The 16,705-nt window shown below is 40.8% G+C and overlaps 1 long non-coding RNA gene across 3 annotated transcripts; it reads left to right on the forward strand.

The window, feature by feature from the left end:
- The first annotated feature begins 3,997 nt into the window (after positions 1–3,997).
- On the forward strand, positions 3,998–15,716 carry LOC140874030 (uncharacterized). Of its 3 annotated transcripts, XR_012148115.1 has the most exons (6): positions 3,998–4,129; positions 4,241–4,362; positions 5,192–5,327; positions 5,435–5,485; positions 5,688–5,759; positions 15,444–15,716. It is a non-coding gene; the product is annotated as an uncharacterized lncRNA (long non-coding RNA). The 3 variants fall into 3 exon arrangements; XR_012148113.1 differs by lacking the exon at positions 15,444–15,716 and having other exon boundaries at positions 5,688–6,057; XR_012148114.1 differs by lacking the exon at positions 15,444–15,716 and having other exon boundaries at positions 4,000–4,129; positions 4,273–4,362; positions 5,688–6,057.
- Positions 15,717–16,705: the final 989 nt, after the last annotated feature.

Consider the following 16,705-nt stretch of genomic DNA (forward strand, 5'->3'; position numbering starts at 1 on the left):
AGTGCCTGTGAGCATTGTCAGCGATCGGAACCCCAGGTTTACTTCTAGATTCTGGGGGAGTGTTCAGCGTGCGATGGGTACTACTCTCAGTTTGAGTACAGCCTATCATCCGGAGACTGATGGTCAGTCAGAGCGCACTATCCGTACGTTAGAGGATATGCTTAGAGCAAGCGTCTTGGATTTTGGTTCAGCCTGGCAGGATCATTTGCCGTTGATCGAGTTCGCTTACAATAACAGCTATCACACTAGTGTTGGGATGGCACCTTTTGAAGCGTTGTATGGGCGACGTTTTCGTACTCCACTCTTCTGGGAAGAAGTGGGGGAGAGACAGGCTGAAGGACCGGAGTTTATCCAGCAGGCGATAGACATTGTTGATCAGATCAAGAAACGGATTAAGACTGCACAGGATCGTCAGGCCAGCTATGCTAATATCAAGCGTAGGCCCTTGCAGTTCGAGGTCGGGGAGAAAGTGTTTCTGAGAGTGTCACCTTTCCGCAAGATTCTCAGATTTGGCCTTAAGGGCAAGTTGTCTCCCAGATTTATCGATCCGTTTGAGATCTTGGAGAGCATTGGCGATTTGGCTTATCGACTAGCTTTGCCACCGCATCTATCTAGTATTCACGATGTGTTCCATGTATCTCTGTTGCGACGGTATGTGGCGGATGAATCTCATATTCTGCAGCGGTCTGAGGTTCAGGTAGACAAGGATTTGACTTATGTTGAGAAACCTCTTCGTATCCTGGATTATAAGGATAAGGTTTTACGGAACAAAGTCATTCCTTTGGTTTTAGTTCAGTGGCAGCGCCGAGGCACTGATGAAGCTACGTGGGAGCTTGAGGATAGGATGCGTAAAGACCATCCTGAGTTGTTTTGATTTCATTCTTTAAGTTGTATTCAGTTGCAAACTCTGTAAACGTTTGATTTGAATAAAGAATGTTTCTGATTTCTGTATTTGCGTTCGGTACTTAAAATCTGATTTCGAGGACGAAATATCTTAAGTGGGGGAGAATGTAGTAGCCCGTACCCTAATTGAGTAATTAAAGTAATTAATCATAATTACTTGGTTAGAGTTCGGAAGCTCCGAAGGTGAGATCGGAAGCTCCGATCAGGATCGGAAGCTCCGAACAGGATCGGAAGCTCCGATCGGTATTACGTCAGGCATGACGTGTGGTTGGATCGGAAGCTCCGATCACCCCTATCCGGAGTCAACAAGTGATATTTTGACACGTGGCAGATCAGGATCTTCGGAAGCTCCGATGGCAGGATCGGACGTTCCGATCGAGGTTCGGACGTTCCGATCAAGGATCGGAAATTCCGATCGTTGTCTATAAATAGAAGGCCGAGACTTCACTTTCATTTGCCAATTCCGAGTTCTCCTTTCCTTTCTAGTCCTTTTGGAGCTGTTCTAGTCTTCTTAGGCTTGGTCCGGAGGTCGGCGAGGCGTTCGGTAGTCGTAGCGGAGTTGTGCCCAAGTTCTGGAGGCATCGACATCAAAGGGCTAACGACGGACGAAGGTATAGCTTTTGCTTCCTATAAATATTTAGGAGTATGCAATAGCTTAGTTAAGGCTTTTAGAGCACTTTAATGATAGTAGTAACATTTGGCAGTGTAGAGCAGACTATAGGCGTGGACCTAGAGTTGGTAGAGCTTGCACTGTATTGAGGTACGAAAGTACTGTTCGAGATATCCTGACTGAGTATGCATGTATTATGTGACCGCATGATTTATATGCCATGATATTATGCTGCATTCATTTGCATCTTGCTGTATCTCCTTCGAGATGTCTGTTAGCAGGGTTGTACCCTATCCTGTTAGTGGATGGACTTCCATCGATTTGGGTCTGGCGTTTCCATGGTTATCTCGGTATGGGAGCCACCACCTGAAGCGACAGCACAGCGTGCTACATACCAGGGCCCGGTCTGTCTCTGTTATCTGATCCTTGACCTCGAGTCTATAGGGAGTTCACTTTGCATGCATGTATACTCATACTCTCGCACTGAGCGTTTTATGCTCACGTCTCGTACTCTGTATTTTTTGGACACCCTATTCCATGGGGCAGGTTTGCGATTGGACGAGGAGGGTGGATCCAGGAGGGGCTAGTCAGTGGTTGGCCAGCTGGAGCTTCGTCTAGGTTTTATTACTGTTGTTTGGGTTTATACAGCTATTCGATTTGGTTGTATATTATTGGATAATTACAGATTCCTTTACTTGGGATTGTATAATGTTATTGGATTCCGCAGTTTTATTCTGATATCTGTTTAATTAAGTTAATTGCATGCATAAGTTCTGTTTAGTAGGTGATCTGGGTAAGGGTCACTACAATTAGAATTGAACTTGACACGTCATTTGTCGAAATCTTGATTTGTTGGTCCCTGAGCTTCCGTGTAGGCAGCTATGACACTCACTACTGGAGCGGTGATATCAGGCTAAAATTACAACATGAAAATTTATCACACCCCCTTTTTATATGAAAGGGAATTACTTATTAAGTTAGTTAATTTGCTGTCAAAAAACCTTTAGTATTTCTGGTGTGATGGTGCTAGGACCCTTGGACAAAAAGGTCGACATGGATGGAGCTGGTTTAATACCTAATTGAGTCTGGGGTCGGGTGATAGAAGCTATACCAGACATGGGGTAAGAGTTTCTAAATTTTCATTTTAATCCCTACAAATGAATGCAGGGGATATATATTGGGTCTTGATTAAGCGGAGAGGCGAGTAGTGCTAACCTCGTGGAATTAACGTAGGAAAAAAGGGCAAGTCATCGATATAATTGATATGTGAAGCGGGTAGGACATGAGGATCATAAATAATTTCATAACCATAAGCCTGATTGTTGGCTAAAACCACTCCCACTGCTCCAGCTAAGGCCGCTTGCTGTCCTTTGTTGACCCTCGTGTTTTCTCCTCATAGGCAGACCAAGATTTTCCCCTTCACCTTTTCTGGGTCAGAGTTCCAGCTTGACAAAGAATCCTGGATCCATATAATGTTATTTTGCAATCAGTTATCAGTAAAAAAACACTCTCCAACACGAGTAAAATAGGCATTTTTGTGCTCTTACGCCTTCTCAGCAGACACATTAGCGGCATTAGCGAATGCAGCAGAAATAATGAGGAAGAACTTATTATTTTACTTAATACAAATCGACGAAAAAAGTAATGCATCCCAAGAACACAAAACCGACAGATCTTCAACTGATATGGAAAAAACCCAAAAAAAAAATAGAAAAACATGGAACAGAGAAATACTGGACTATGCTCGAAATATCTTGAGGTTAGGTTAAGAGCAACTTACAATCGAAAATCGAAGCAAACTCGCACAAAAAAGATTGAGAACAACGCGTGTAGTAAGTCACCGAACAAGACTTCGAGAAGATCGATTCCTTGCTAAAAAATTATGATTTATTGCTTAAATCGAAGCTGGATATGGGTTAAATCAAAGATGGAGATGGATTAAATCGAAGCTGTAGGTGTTTCCGGTGATCGATCGGTGGCTAAGGCGCCGGATCTGAGCTGGTTCGGAGGGGCGGCGGGTTTGGACTAGGGTTTGGGCTTTTTTTTTTATCGACACTACAACAAATGTTGGTATCAACAACACCTAAAAGACAACGGTTTTTTTAAAAAACTGTTGTCTTTGGGCTTTTAAAAAAAACCGTTGTTATTGGCCATATTTTAATGAAAGAAGACAACGGTTTTTAAAAAACCATTGTCTTTTACATGTCAAAGACAACGGTTTTTAAAAACCGTTGTCAATGAGCGGTTTTTTTATGACCTACGACAACGGTTTTAATTAAGCGTTGTCTATATGCTTTTTTTTGGGATCTACCACAACGGTTATTAAAACCATTGTGTTTTTATGTTGTTTTATGAAATCAAAGACAATGTATTATGTTAAACCTTTGTCCTATTTTTTTCCTTTTTTAAAAAAATAAATAATAATAATAATAATAATAATAATAATCATAATAATAATAATTCGATATATGACTTTCGTCTTTAATTTTGTCTACCCCTTTCTTCCTTCTCGCGCTATTCCTCTCACTACTCTCCCAAAACCCAACCCTAGCCGCCACTTCTTCCCGTCGATTCGCTGCCACCGCGTCGGAAATATGTGTTTGGAGATAGAATTCGGTAAGATATCGTCCTAAGCTTCATTTTGATGCCAATAGTGGCAACCTGAAGCATCGAAGTTGTCACCCCTGTTCGACCATAGATGTCAATATTGGTTATCCATGTTTACAGGTTCTCTTTTGTCTTCGTAATTTTTTACTTAGGTCGGACAATTTTTGGGTAGATGGTTTCCAAGCGGATCTTGAAGGAGCTCAAAGATTTGCAGAAAGATCCTCCTACTTCTTGCAGTGCTGGTGAATCTTTGACCCTTTTCATTTTTGTTGCTTATTCTTTTTATTGTGTCTAGATGTGTCTATATATATATATATTTGAACTTTATTGCCATATATTTTGTATGGGATTTTTGGAATTTTTTCGTTAATATGTATGTAGACTGTAGATTGGCATTTATTCAGTGTGGGTGCCCGTAGTTTTGTTGTTTTCACTCTTTTTTGCAGGTAAAAAACTTTGTCAGTCATGAATAATGATAATTTATTACGTGTATATGAGTGTGCAGATTATCTTATTTTTTTGTGTTTAAATAAATTTGTTGTTTTGACTATTTTAGCGAGTAGGAATGCGGTTCTCGCCGTCAAGTTTGATGTGGGGTGTTGTCCATCCTTAGTGGAGCTTCTTAGTGAATTATGATTAAAAAAATGTAGAACTTTGGTTATGAACTTGTTGATTAACGGTTTTATGGTTTTATTCTAGGGACAACTTGATTTTATGGATATAATTAACTGCTGCTGGTAAAAGTTATCTTGGTTGTTTGAAATTTTTGTTGGTGCCCATGTTGATGTTAGTAGGACTGGACAGTGCAGAATATTTAGAAAATATAATATGTTATGTGAGTTTTGAGTTAATTTTTAAAGGTGTTGATGTTCTCACAATGATCTTGTGTCCATAAAGCATGATCTTGACAGAATATGTGCAAGCGTTAAGGCACATACACAAATCACTTAACGTGTCCGCCATTCGATATCTTTTCCCCAACCTTGTCCGCCCAAATCCTTACTATAAAAAAGAATTAATTGAGTGAACAGAACTATCAGTACTGTAAATCTTTTCATCATCATGTCACAGGCAACATTTGTTTCTCATGAAGAATAGGTCGAATCATTTAAATTGCGGAGTGGCAACAAAATACCAGCTGTAGGCTTCGGCACTTGGAGAACTGAATCCCCTCGCCAATCTATTTGCACAGCCATAGTGGAGCTACGTACGTACTTTCTAGAGCTAATCATGATATATATTTAATATACTAAGCTTTATATATTAATTTTGCAAGTGTGAATTAATGTTGAGTTGATTTAATTTTGGTTGCAGGCTGGTTACAAACACGTTGATACTGCCACGGAGTATGGTGTTCATACGGAGGTTCTGATTTTGTAGCTTCATCTGTATTCAGTATTCTTACATTCCAAGTTTTATGCATGGATACCCTTTTGGTTTTTTTTCCCCATAGGTGGGACTGTGGGAGAAGGAATCGAGGAAGCCATTCATGCAGGGGTAGAACAAAATGATTTGTTCGTGACTTCTTAATGTGCTATACTTATTTCTTGGTTTGACTTTTCTGTAGGGACGACCCTGATCTTGACAGAATGCTAAGGGAAAGAGTTAGATGGGTTGATCCTTGGCACGCTTGGTGAAGGTAGGTTGTATATTGTTAATCGTTTATACTTTGTTTTCGCAAAATAATTATTCACTAAACTTGAGAGTCGGATAACTAAGCTGGAGTATATAGAAGAGAGATTACTCTATCGGTTTCTAGTGAAAAATGGTTGTTATATGTTGGCCTCTTTGGCATGATTTGTTTATGAAAATGAATATTGTAGTGAAAGTTGTCTTCTTTTAATTGCACATCAAATGAATCACACTTTCTGATTGTTTGAATGAGTTTGATCTTAAGTTGGTCATATATGTTGTAAATGGGGTGTAATTCAGTTTAAGTTGTCCTTTTTTATTGTGTTCTGACAAATATTGGAATTTATTTACAAGGTTGGGCTTGGTATTTTCGAACTTAAATCAGCGGACATTCTACCTTAAAAAACACTCCATCGGGGAGAAAAGTGGGTTTCTTTGCTATTTAAACTTAATTACGTGGTCCTCCCACCCTTAATAGTGTTTTTCATCTTCCTTTCTGTTTCTTAATTCTTTGTTGTTGTGAATTTCAGCTGGATGAGTACTCTGATATCCTTTATCTCTCAGCAGTTTCTGCTTTTTCCTTGGCTTATGTAGTGACCCTTACTCGGATCACCTACTAACAGAACTTAGGCATGCAATTAACTTAATTAATCAGATATCAGAATAAAACTGCGGAAACCATAAACATTATACAATCCCAAGTAAAGGAATCTGTAATTTATCCAAATAATATACAACCAAATCGAATAGCTGTATCAACCTCAAAACAACAGAAATAAAATCTAGACGAAGCTCCAGCTAGTCAACCACTGACTAGCCCTTCTTGGATCCACCCGCCTTGTCCAATCGCAAACCTGCCCCACGGAATAGGGTGTCCAGAAACACAGAGTATGAGACGTGAGCATAAAATGCTCAGCACGAGAGTATGAGTATACATGCATGCAAAGTGAACTCCCTATAAACTCGAGGTCAAGGATCAGATAACAGAGATAGACCGGGCCCTGGTATGTAGCACGCTGTGCCGTCGCTTCAGGAGGTGGCTCCCATACCATAATACAAGTGGATATGCCGGACCCAAATCGATGGAAGTCCAACCACTAACAGGATAGGGAAAAACCCTACTAACAGACATCTCGAAGGAGATAGCTCAGTATGCAAATGAATGCAACATAAATCAATGACATATAAACCATGCAGTCACATAATACATGCATACTCAGTCAGAATATCTCGAACAGTACTTTCGTACCTCAAAACAGTGCAAGCTCTACCAACTCTAGGTCCATGCCTATAGTCTGCTCTACACTGCCAAATGATACTACTATCATTAAAGTGCTGTAAAAGCCTTAACTAAGCTATTGCATACTTTTAAATATTTATAGGAAGCAAAAGCTATACCTTCGTCCGTCGTTAGCCCTTTGATGTCGATGCCTCCAGAACTTGGGCACAACTCTGCTACGACTATCGAACGCCTCGACGACTCCTGGGTCAAGCCTAGGAAGGCTAGAACAACTCAAATATGACTAGAGTAGAGAGGAAATCCGGAATTTGCAATTGAAAATGAATTCTCGGCCTTCTATTTATAGACAATGATCGGAGCTTCCGATCCTCGATCGGAACATCCGAACCTCGATCAGAACGTCCGATCCTGCCATCGAAGCTTCCAAAGATCCTGATCTGCCACGTGTCAAAATATCACTTGTTGACTTCGGATAGGGGTGATCGGAGCTTCCGATCTTGCCACACGTCATGCCTGATGTAATACCATCGGAGCTTCCAATCCTGCATCGGAGCTTCCGATCCTGTTTGGAACTTCCGAACTCACCTTCGGAGCTTCCGAACTCTATCCAAGTAATTATGATTAATTCCTTAATTACTGATTTTGGTTACGGGCTACTACATTCTCCCCCACTTAAGATATTTCGTCCTCGAAATCAGATCTTAAGTACTGAATGCAATACAGAAATCAGGAACATTCTTTATTCAAATCAAACGTTTACAGAGTTTGCAACTGAATACAACTTAAGAATGAAATCAAAACAACTCAGGATGGTCTTCATGCATCCTGTCCTCAAGCTCCTAAGTAGCTTCTTCAGTGCCTCGGCGCTTCCACTGAACTAAAACCAAAGAAATGACTTTGTTCCATAAAACCTTATCCTTATAATCCAGGATACGAATAGGTTTCTCAACATAGGTCAAATCCTTGTTCACCTGAACCTCAGACCGCTGCAGAATATGAGATTCATCCGCCACATACCGTCGCAACAGAGATACGTGGAACACGTCGTGAATACTGGATAGATGCGGTGGCAAAGCTAGTCGATAAGCCAAATCGCCAATGCTCTCCAAGATCTCAAACGGACCGATAAACCTGGGAGACAACATTCCCTTAAGGCCAAATCTGAGAATCATGCGGAAAGGTGACACTCTCAGAAACACTTTCTCCCCGACATCGAACTACAAAGGCCTACGCTTGATATTAGCATAGCTGGCCTAACGATCCCGTGCAGTCTTAATCTGTTTCTTGATCTGATCAACAATGTCTATCGCCTGCTGGATAAGCTCCGGTCCCTCAGTCTGTCTCTCCCCCACTTCTTCCCAGAAGAGTGGAGTACGACAACGTCGCCCGTACAACGCCTCAAAAGGTGCCATCCCAATACTAGTATGATAGTTGTTGTTGTACGCAAACTCGATCAATGGCAAATGATCCTGCCAGGCTGAACCAAAATCCATGACGCACGCTCTAAGAATATCCTCCAAAGTACGGATAGTGCGCTTCGACTGACCATCAGTCTTCGGATGATAGGCAGTACTCAAACTGAGAGTAGTACCCATCGCACGCTGAACACTCCCCCAGAATCTAGAAGTAAACCTGGGGTCCCGATCGCTGACAATGCTCACAGGCACTCCATGAAGTCGAACGATCTCCTGAATGTACAGCCGAGCCATACGATCCATATTGTACTCCCGGCTATAGGCAATGAAATGCGCTGATTTGGTGAGTCGGTCCACCACAACCCAGATAGCATCACAGTTCCTCGGGGATACCGGCAAATGAGTCACAAAATCCATTGTGATAAACTCCCATTTTCATTCAGGAATAGGCAGACTGTGAAGCAATCCTCCAGGTCGTCGGTGCTCTGCCTTGACCTGTTGACACACCAAACATCTCGAAACAAACTGATAAACACTGCGTTTCATTCCTTTCCACCAAAAACGAGTACATAGATCCTTGTACATCTTGTTGCTCCCAGGATGAATACTCAAATTAGTGCGATGCGCCTGAGACAAAATCTCCTCTCGCAACTCTTCATCCTGCGGAATCACAAGCCTACCAGAAAAACACAGAAAGCCATCTGACTGATAATGAATTCCAGACGAGTTACCCTCGTTAGCTAGACGAGCTAAACGCTGGGTCTTCGAATCAGACATCTGAGCATCTCGAATCCGCGAATACAAAGCTGGCTCAGATAATATCGCAAACATCTGGATACTCTGCATACCTTTCTTATGCTTGAAGGTATAACCTGAAGTACAACAGTCACTGATCGCATTAGACATTGAACAAGTCTGAAGTGCTGATAGTCGCACCTTGCGACTCAAGGCATCAGCGGTGAGATTAGCAGCTCCCGGATGGTACTTTATCTCGCAATCATAGTCCTTAAGTAAGTCCATCCAACGTCTCTGCCTCATGTTCAACTCCGCCTGAGTGAAAAAATACTTGAGACTCTTATGGTCGGTGAAGATCTCAAATTTCTCGCCATACAGATAATGACGCCAGATCTTCAAAGCAAACACAAAGGCTGCTAACTCTAAATCATGGACTGGGTAGTTGTCCTCGTGAAGCTTCAGCTGTCTAGAAGCGTATGCGATCACATGCCCATTCTGAGTCAGAACACAACCTAACCCCTGAAGAGAAGCATCAGTGTATACCACATACCCTCCAAATCCTGACGGTAATGCCAACACAGGCGCAGAAGTCAAACAGCCGTCAAAGCTCACAGAAATTCTCCTCACACTCGGGGGACCACTCGAAGTCCACACCCTTGCGAGTAAGCTGCGTCAACGGTCGAGCTAACTGAGAGAAGTTCAGAATGAAGCGACGATAATACCCTGCTAGACCCAAAAAACTACGGATCTTAGCAACTGTCGTCGGACGCGACCAATTAAGCACCGCTTCAATCTTGCTTGGATCAACAGAAATCCCCTCCATGGATATGATATGGCCAAGAAAGACCACTCTATCCATCCAGAACTCACACTTGCTCATCTTGGCGTACAACTGCTCATCTCGAAGAGTCTGTAGTACCAACCGCAAGTGAGAAACATGCTCTTTCGTATTATGCGAATACACCAAGATGTCGTCAATGAAGACCACGAAAAACTTGTCCAAATACTCCCTGAAGACACGGTTCATCAAATCCATGAATATAGCCGGTGCATTAGTCAAACCAAATGGCATCACTAGGAACTCGTAATGCCCATAGCGAGTACAGAATGCAGTCTTGGCTACGTCCTGATCACGGACTCTCAACTGATGGTACCCAGATCTAAAAGTCAATCTTGGAGTAAACTGACGTGCCCTGCAGCTGATCAAACAAGTCATCAATACGAGGAAAAGGATACTTGTTCTTCACAGTGACTCGATTCAGCTGCCGATAGTCAATGCACAACCGCATCGACCCATCCTTCTTCTTTACAAAGAGAACAGGAGCTCCCCAAGGAGATACACTAGGACGAATGTACCCCTTGTCCAAAAGATCTTGTAGCTGATTCTTCAATTCACGCATCTCTGACGGAGCTAGACGATACAGTGCTCGAGAAATAGGTGAAGTACCCAGCATCAACTCTATGCCAAACTCGACTTCTCTAGCAGGAGGAAAACCCGGAATCTCATCAGGAAATATATCTGGAAATTCATCCACAACAGGAATGCTTTCTATCCCAATACTCTCAGCGGACAAATCAACTGCATAGATAAGGTAGCCTTCCCCGCCAGACTCTAGAGCTCTACAGGCCCTCAAAGCTGATACCAAAGGCATCGGGGGTCGCGCTCCCTCACCATAGAAAAACCAGCTCTCACTCCCCTCCGGATGAAAGCATACTAATCTCTGATAGCAGTCCACTAAAGCTCGATAGGTAGTCAACATATCTATTCCCAGAATGCAATCAAAGTCGTCCATCGCCATGACCATGAGATTCGCTAACAGAATGTTCCCTTCAAACTCTAAAGGGCAACCCATCACTAGACGTTTAGCCAAAGAAGATTGGCCCGTCGGAGTAGAAACATACATCACTACGTCTAGTGCAATGCATGGTAACTTATGCCTCTTAACAAAACGTGCAGAAATGAAGGAATGAGATGCACCAGTGTCAATAAGTACAAGAGCAGGTATACCATAAAGCAGAAATGTACCTACGATGACTTTCTCATTCTCCTCCACTACCTGATCATGTCTCAGGGCAAACACCTGGCCAGAAGCTCGTGGCCTCAAATGAGAACTCCCAACAGGCTGTCCCTGCGACCTCTGTTGAACGGTGGCCTGAGAACCAGATCCTGAACCAAAACCAGAACCTCCTCCCCCAGATAGTGGACAATCCCTCCGGATATGACCAGTCTCTCCACAACGGAAACAAGCTCTAGAAGTTCTGCGGCACTTGTTGGATGGGTGGTTCTTCCCACAGTGATCACACTTGTCCTTCTTACCGTAACGGACAACACCAGCAGAGCCAGAGGAAGAAGAAGTAGATCCAGACTTCTTGAAAGATTGGGCACGGGGACCCAAAGAACTAGCAGGTCTTGACTGAGAGAAAGACCTGTTCCGCCGGATGCTGTCCTCCGCCTGGTGACAACGGCTCACCAAACCCTCGTAGGACATGTCGTCGCCAACCGCCACACGGTCATGGATCTCAGTGTTAAGGCCCTGAAGGAACAGATTATACTTCATCCCAGAGCTGTCAGCAATCTCGGGGAAATAGGATAGCAGATCAAAGAACTTCTGCTGATACTCATCGATAGACATGGCTCCCTGTCGCAGACTCAGTAGCTCTCCTGCCTTCGACTGACGGAGGGCAGGAGGAAAATACAGCTTCTGAAAAGCTGTGCGGAAGTAAACCTCCACCACCTGCGCGCACGTCCATCCAGAAGATAACCCAGGGTCTCCATCTTCTGCTCCTCGGTGCATTGGAAAGTCTGAAAAGTCGTCTCCATGCGATCTAACCAGTTCTCCGCATCCTCCGGAGACTCACCTCCAACTAAGGGCTTAGGACCCATAGCTAAGAATCGACGCACAGTGAAACGCTCGTCGTCATGATGACGATGATGCCGTTCTCGACGATTCTCTCGGTCGGCATCACCCCAACGCCCACCAATACTGCCATGAGAACTCTGGTCATCACGATCTGCCATCTACAAAAATACCTCACGATAAGACTAAATCCCAAGAATACTTTTGCATGCTCTGATACCATAAATGTAGTGACCCTTATTCGGATCACCTACTAACAGAACTTAGGCATGCAATTAACTTAATTAATCAGATATCAGAATAAAACTACGGAAACCATAAACATTATACAATCCCAATTAAAGGAATCTGTAATTTATCCAAATAATATACAACCAAATGAATAGCTATATCAACCTCAAAACAACAGAAATAAAATCTAGACGAAGCTCCAGCTGGTCAACCACTGACTAGCCCTTCTTGGATCCACCCGCCTCGTCCAATCGCAAACCTGACCCACGGAATAGGGTGTCCAGAAACACAGAGTACGAGACGTGAGCATAAAATTCTCAGCACGAGAGTATGAGTATACATGCATGCAAAGTGAACTCCTTATAAACTCGAGGTCAAGGATCAGATAACAGAGACAGACCGGGCCCTGGTATGTAGCACGTTGTGCCGTCGCTTCAGGAGATGGCTCCCATACCGTAATACAAGTGGATATGCCGGACCCAAATCATTGAAAGTCCAACCACTAACAGGATAGGGAAAAACCCTACTAACAGACATCTCGAAGGAGATAGCTCAGTATGCAAATGAATGCAGCATAAATCAATGACATATAAACCATGCAGTCACATAATACATGCATACTCAGTCAGGATATCTCGAACAGTACTTTCGTACCTCAAAACAGTGCAAGCTCTACCAACTCTAGGTCCATGCCTATAGTCTGCTCTACACTGCCAAATGATACTAATATCATTAAAGTGCTCTAAAAGCCTTAACTAAGCTATTGCATACTCCTACATATTTATAGGAAGCAAAAGCTATACCTTCGTCCGTCGTTAGCCCTTTGATGTCGATGCCTCCAGAACTTGGGCACAACTCTGCTACGACTATCGAATGCCTCGACGACTCCCGGGTGAAGCCTAGGAAGGCTAGAACAACTCAAATATGACTAGAGTAGAGAGGAAATCCAGAATTGGCAATTGAAAATGAATTCTCGGCCTTCTATTTATAGACAACGATCGGAGCTTCCGATCCTCGATCGGAACGTCCGAACCTCGATCGGAATGTCCGATCCTGCGATCTGAGCTTCCGAAGATCCTGATCTGCCACGTGTCAAAATATCACTTGTTGACTTCGGATAGGGGTGATCAGAGCTTCCGATCTTGCCACACGTCATGCCTGACGTAATACCATCGGAGCTTCCGATCCTGCATCGGAGCTTTCGATCCTGTTCGGAACTTCCGAACTCACCTTCGGAGCTTCCGAACTCTATCCAAGTAATTATTATTAATTCCTTAATTACTGATTTTGGTTACGGGCTACTACAGCTTAAATAGCAACACTCGACAACTTTCGGAAATTTTTTCAGAGCTTTGAGCGGATTTAGTCGATTTTGTGCATGCAGCTGTGACGAAAAGTGGACTAATATGGTCGCCTTTTTGCAGAAGTTTTACTCCTATAAGTTCTGGGCAGAAATTTTATTTTATTATGTTATTTTTGTACGCTAGCTAGGTAGATTAGCTAATAATCAAGTCCCGGGCTGCATGCATCTTTTGATTATGGATTCGTGTTCCATTATTAATTAATTAATTAACACATTTTTTGGTTTCTCAATAGCATCACATTCTATTAATTATCATTGGTTTCTTAACCGTGATTGTGGAGTGCAGCCAAACTGGGACCTTTACACTATAAAAGGGATAATGGCTTGTACAGGCATTTACCAGTTTGCTAGGAAAATTGGGTGTGTGGGTGGGTGGGTAAATTAATTCTTAGTATATATGATTTTGCGAATCTTGAATGTGGGCTTGGTGATTATTAATGCTAGCTACATTAATTATATATGTACAAGCACGATTGTTTCCACGAGGAGCAGGCTGTTGTAGCTAAAGAATGTTCCAAAAATCAGTACTTTAACTTAACAAATAAGGAAATACTCGACATTCTCATGTGCAGGTATTAATTTGACCTAATACATCTCTTACATGCAATATTATTTCTTGCATTTTTGCTATGTTTCTCCTATGAATTATCAGTGCTTTGTTATGCTGAGGTTCCTGTATTTTAGTGGGTGCACTGAAGAATCCAAATGCTAGGATTTGGCATTGAAAGGTAAATGATAGCTAAACTGCATTAGTATGTCTGTTTCTGTTGTTCTCAGCTTAAGTCTATTTCTGTGCTTCTCAGATTTTTGGTTCTTCGTGCTTAAATGTTGTGAACATGTTGTTGCATTTTTTGTGATTTTGCTTAATTTTAGAGCACGGAACAGTAAGGTAGTATTTTTTTAGCTTTTGTGTTTCAAGTGTGATTTGGGTCATGGAATGAATTTATTTGATAAATATGTGTGAAGATAAATGGTGCTTCAAGTTATCTTGCATATCCAACTAGCGGCACTTGATTTGATTCAAGATTGAATGCATTATGATTTTTTTATGAAAGTTGCTCAGTCTAGAATTTGTTTGCTTTATGGATTGTTTTGGTTGGGCTTGACATTTGCTAGCAGGAAGTACACTTATGGGGATTTTGCTTGTTTTGTATTGTTTTATCTTTTTTGGATGAAATACAATTAGATGCTGAAATTTTGATTGATAAGTTGGATTCTTTTGATGAGTTGAGCTGCGGAGAAGAATATCGAACTCTTGAAAGTAAGTTATTAGGTGCAATGCGAAGCTACCAGTGACTGTATCAATGAACATTTTTGATATAATTGATAATATCCCAGTGTTACATGATAAATGCTTTGTTATGCAGGATGTCAGGCTTTCCAAGAATCCAGTTGCAGATCTAGGAAAGGTGGCATTCCCAGATTTGTTTTCACTGCACGTTTAGAAAAAAATTAAAATATTTAATGGCATTTTCCAGTGAGGTAAGTTTGAGATAATTTTTATTTTTTTAAAGGGTGATTGTGAGGTTTTCCTGCTTTGAAGTTGTTCTGATAGGCTTTGTGTTATTGCAAATTAGTCCTCGAGAGCAGGACTTTGAAATTCGGTATTGCTTTTTCTTCAGAGTATTCTTAAATAATTGTCTTCAAATCATTTTGCTTCTTCATTATTGATTTTTTTACTAATATAATCTATGTGTTTGTTCACAGTTCATGAAAACAGTTTACTCTAACGAAGAAATTGATGAAACTGCTGTGTTTTGTGTTCTTGAAATCTGCTTAGATGTGGAAACATGTATACTCAAATTACAAAAATCTGCAGTGACTTAATTTATTTCTTGTGTTTTTGTAGAAGAAGATAAGAATGATGAGAAAGGCAATGCTGATGTTTACTGTTGTTGATACTTTTTTCTACTACTTGAGTTTGTCAACTTGCGCAGATAGTCGGGATGCAAGGGATAATGGTGGATGTTAATCTAGAAGGAGTGTTCCAAGTTAATTTATATAGATTAGTTCATAACTCGATGTATAGGAAGTTCCGAGTTAATTTATATAGACTTGTTCATAACTCGATCGATAAATTTTCTAGTGTAGATTGATTTAGAATTTAGAATTAGAATATTGATTTGTAATATTGAAAAATTGTATATTAAATTTTATTTCTAAAATTTTAAATTTTGTTTTATTTATAATATTGAAAATTTGTATATTAATTTTTTTTTTGTTTTGTTATTGAGAAACGACAACGGATAAAATCCGTTGTCTTTGTCATTTTAAAAGTGTTGTAATTTTTGATGTTGTTAAAAGTTTTATATACGACAACGGATACAAATTTTTGACCCCTATGACAACGGATTATATCCGTTGTTGTATCCCGTTTTTGTTGTAGTGTTTCTTTCCCTTTTTCATTCTTCCCTTAAGAGTGTAGAGACGCTGTAGGTTATATGTGCTATATATATATATATATATTTATATATAGAGACTTGATCTAGGGTGCGGGGAATCCGTGCACACCCAATGCTCAAAATAATTCCGATTGACTTGAAATTTTTATGGTAGGATCGTTTTAAAAATACGAATCCAACCATATATCATACGCTACCAATTTCAAGTATTTTATTATTGTATATGGTAACATTAATACATTAATACGAATAAATATTTTCTTTATATCATATTATTATTTATGGAAACTTACAAACGAAAATTGGATCCTAAATAATTAGAACGGATGGAGTCATAAATTAGTGTGACAACCTAGACCGATAAGGGCAAGGAGAACATGAATAAACCACTCTCACATTGCAACGAGAGTGACTTCAAGATTGAAACACGTCGAAAAAGACCCACTATTTGTACTATAAAATAGAAATATTCCAAATTTTAGTGAAAAAAAAAAAGAAATAGTCTGAATTTTTGAAATTGAACCTTGTTGGATATTGGAATTGAATCACTTCTGCAAATTGGGGTTGGTTTATGCTGCATAAAAGCTCTGTTTAGACATGTAATTATAAATTTTTTTATAAAAGTATTTTTAAAAAATATTTTATAAAATGTTTTAAAAATTGTTTTAAAAATAAATATTTGTTTGAACAACTATTTTATAAAATTATT

The sequence above is a fragment of the Henckelia pumila genome, chromosome 1 (genome assembly GCF_033568475.1).
Source record: "Henckelia pumila isolate YLH828 chromosome 1, ASM3356847v2, whole genome shotgun sequence".
Lineage (NCBI taxonomy): Eukaryota > Viridiplantae > Streptophyta > Magnoliopsida > Lamiales > Gesneriaceae > Henckelia > Henckelia pumila.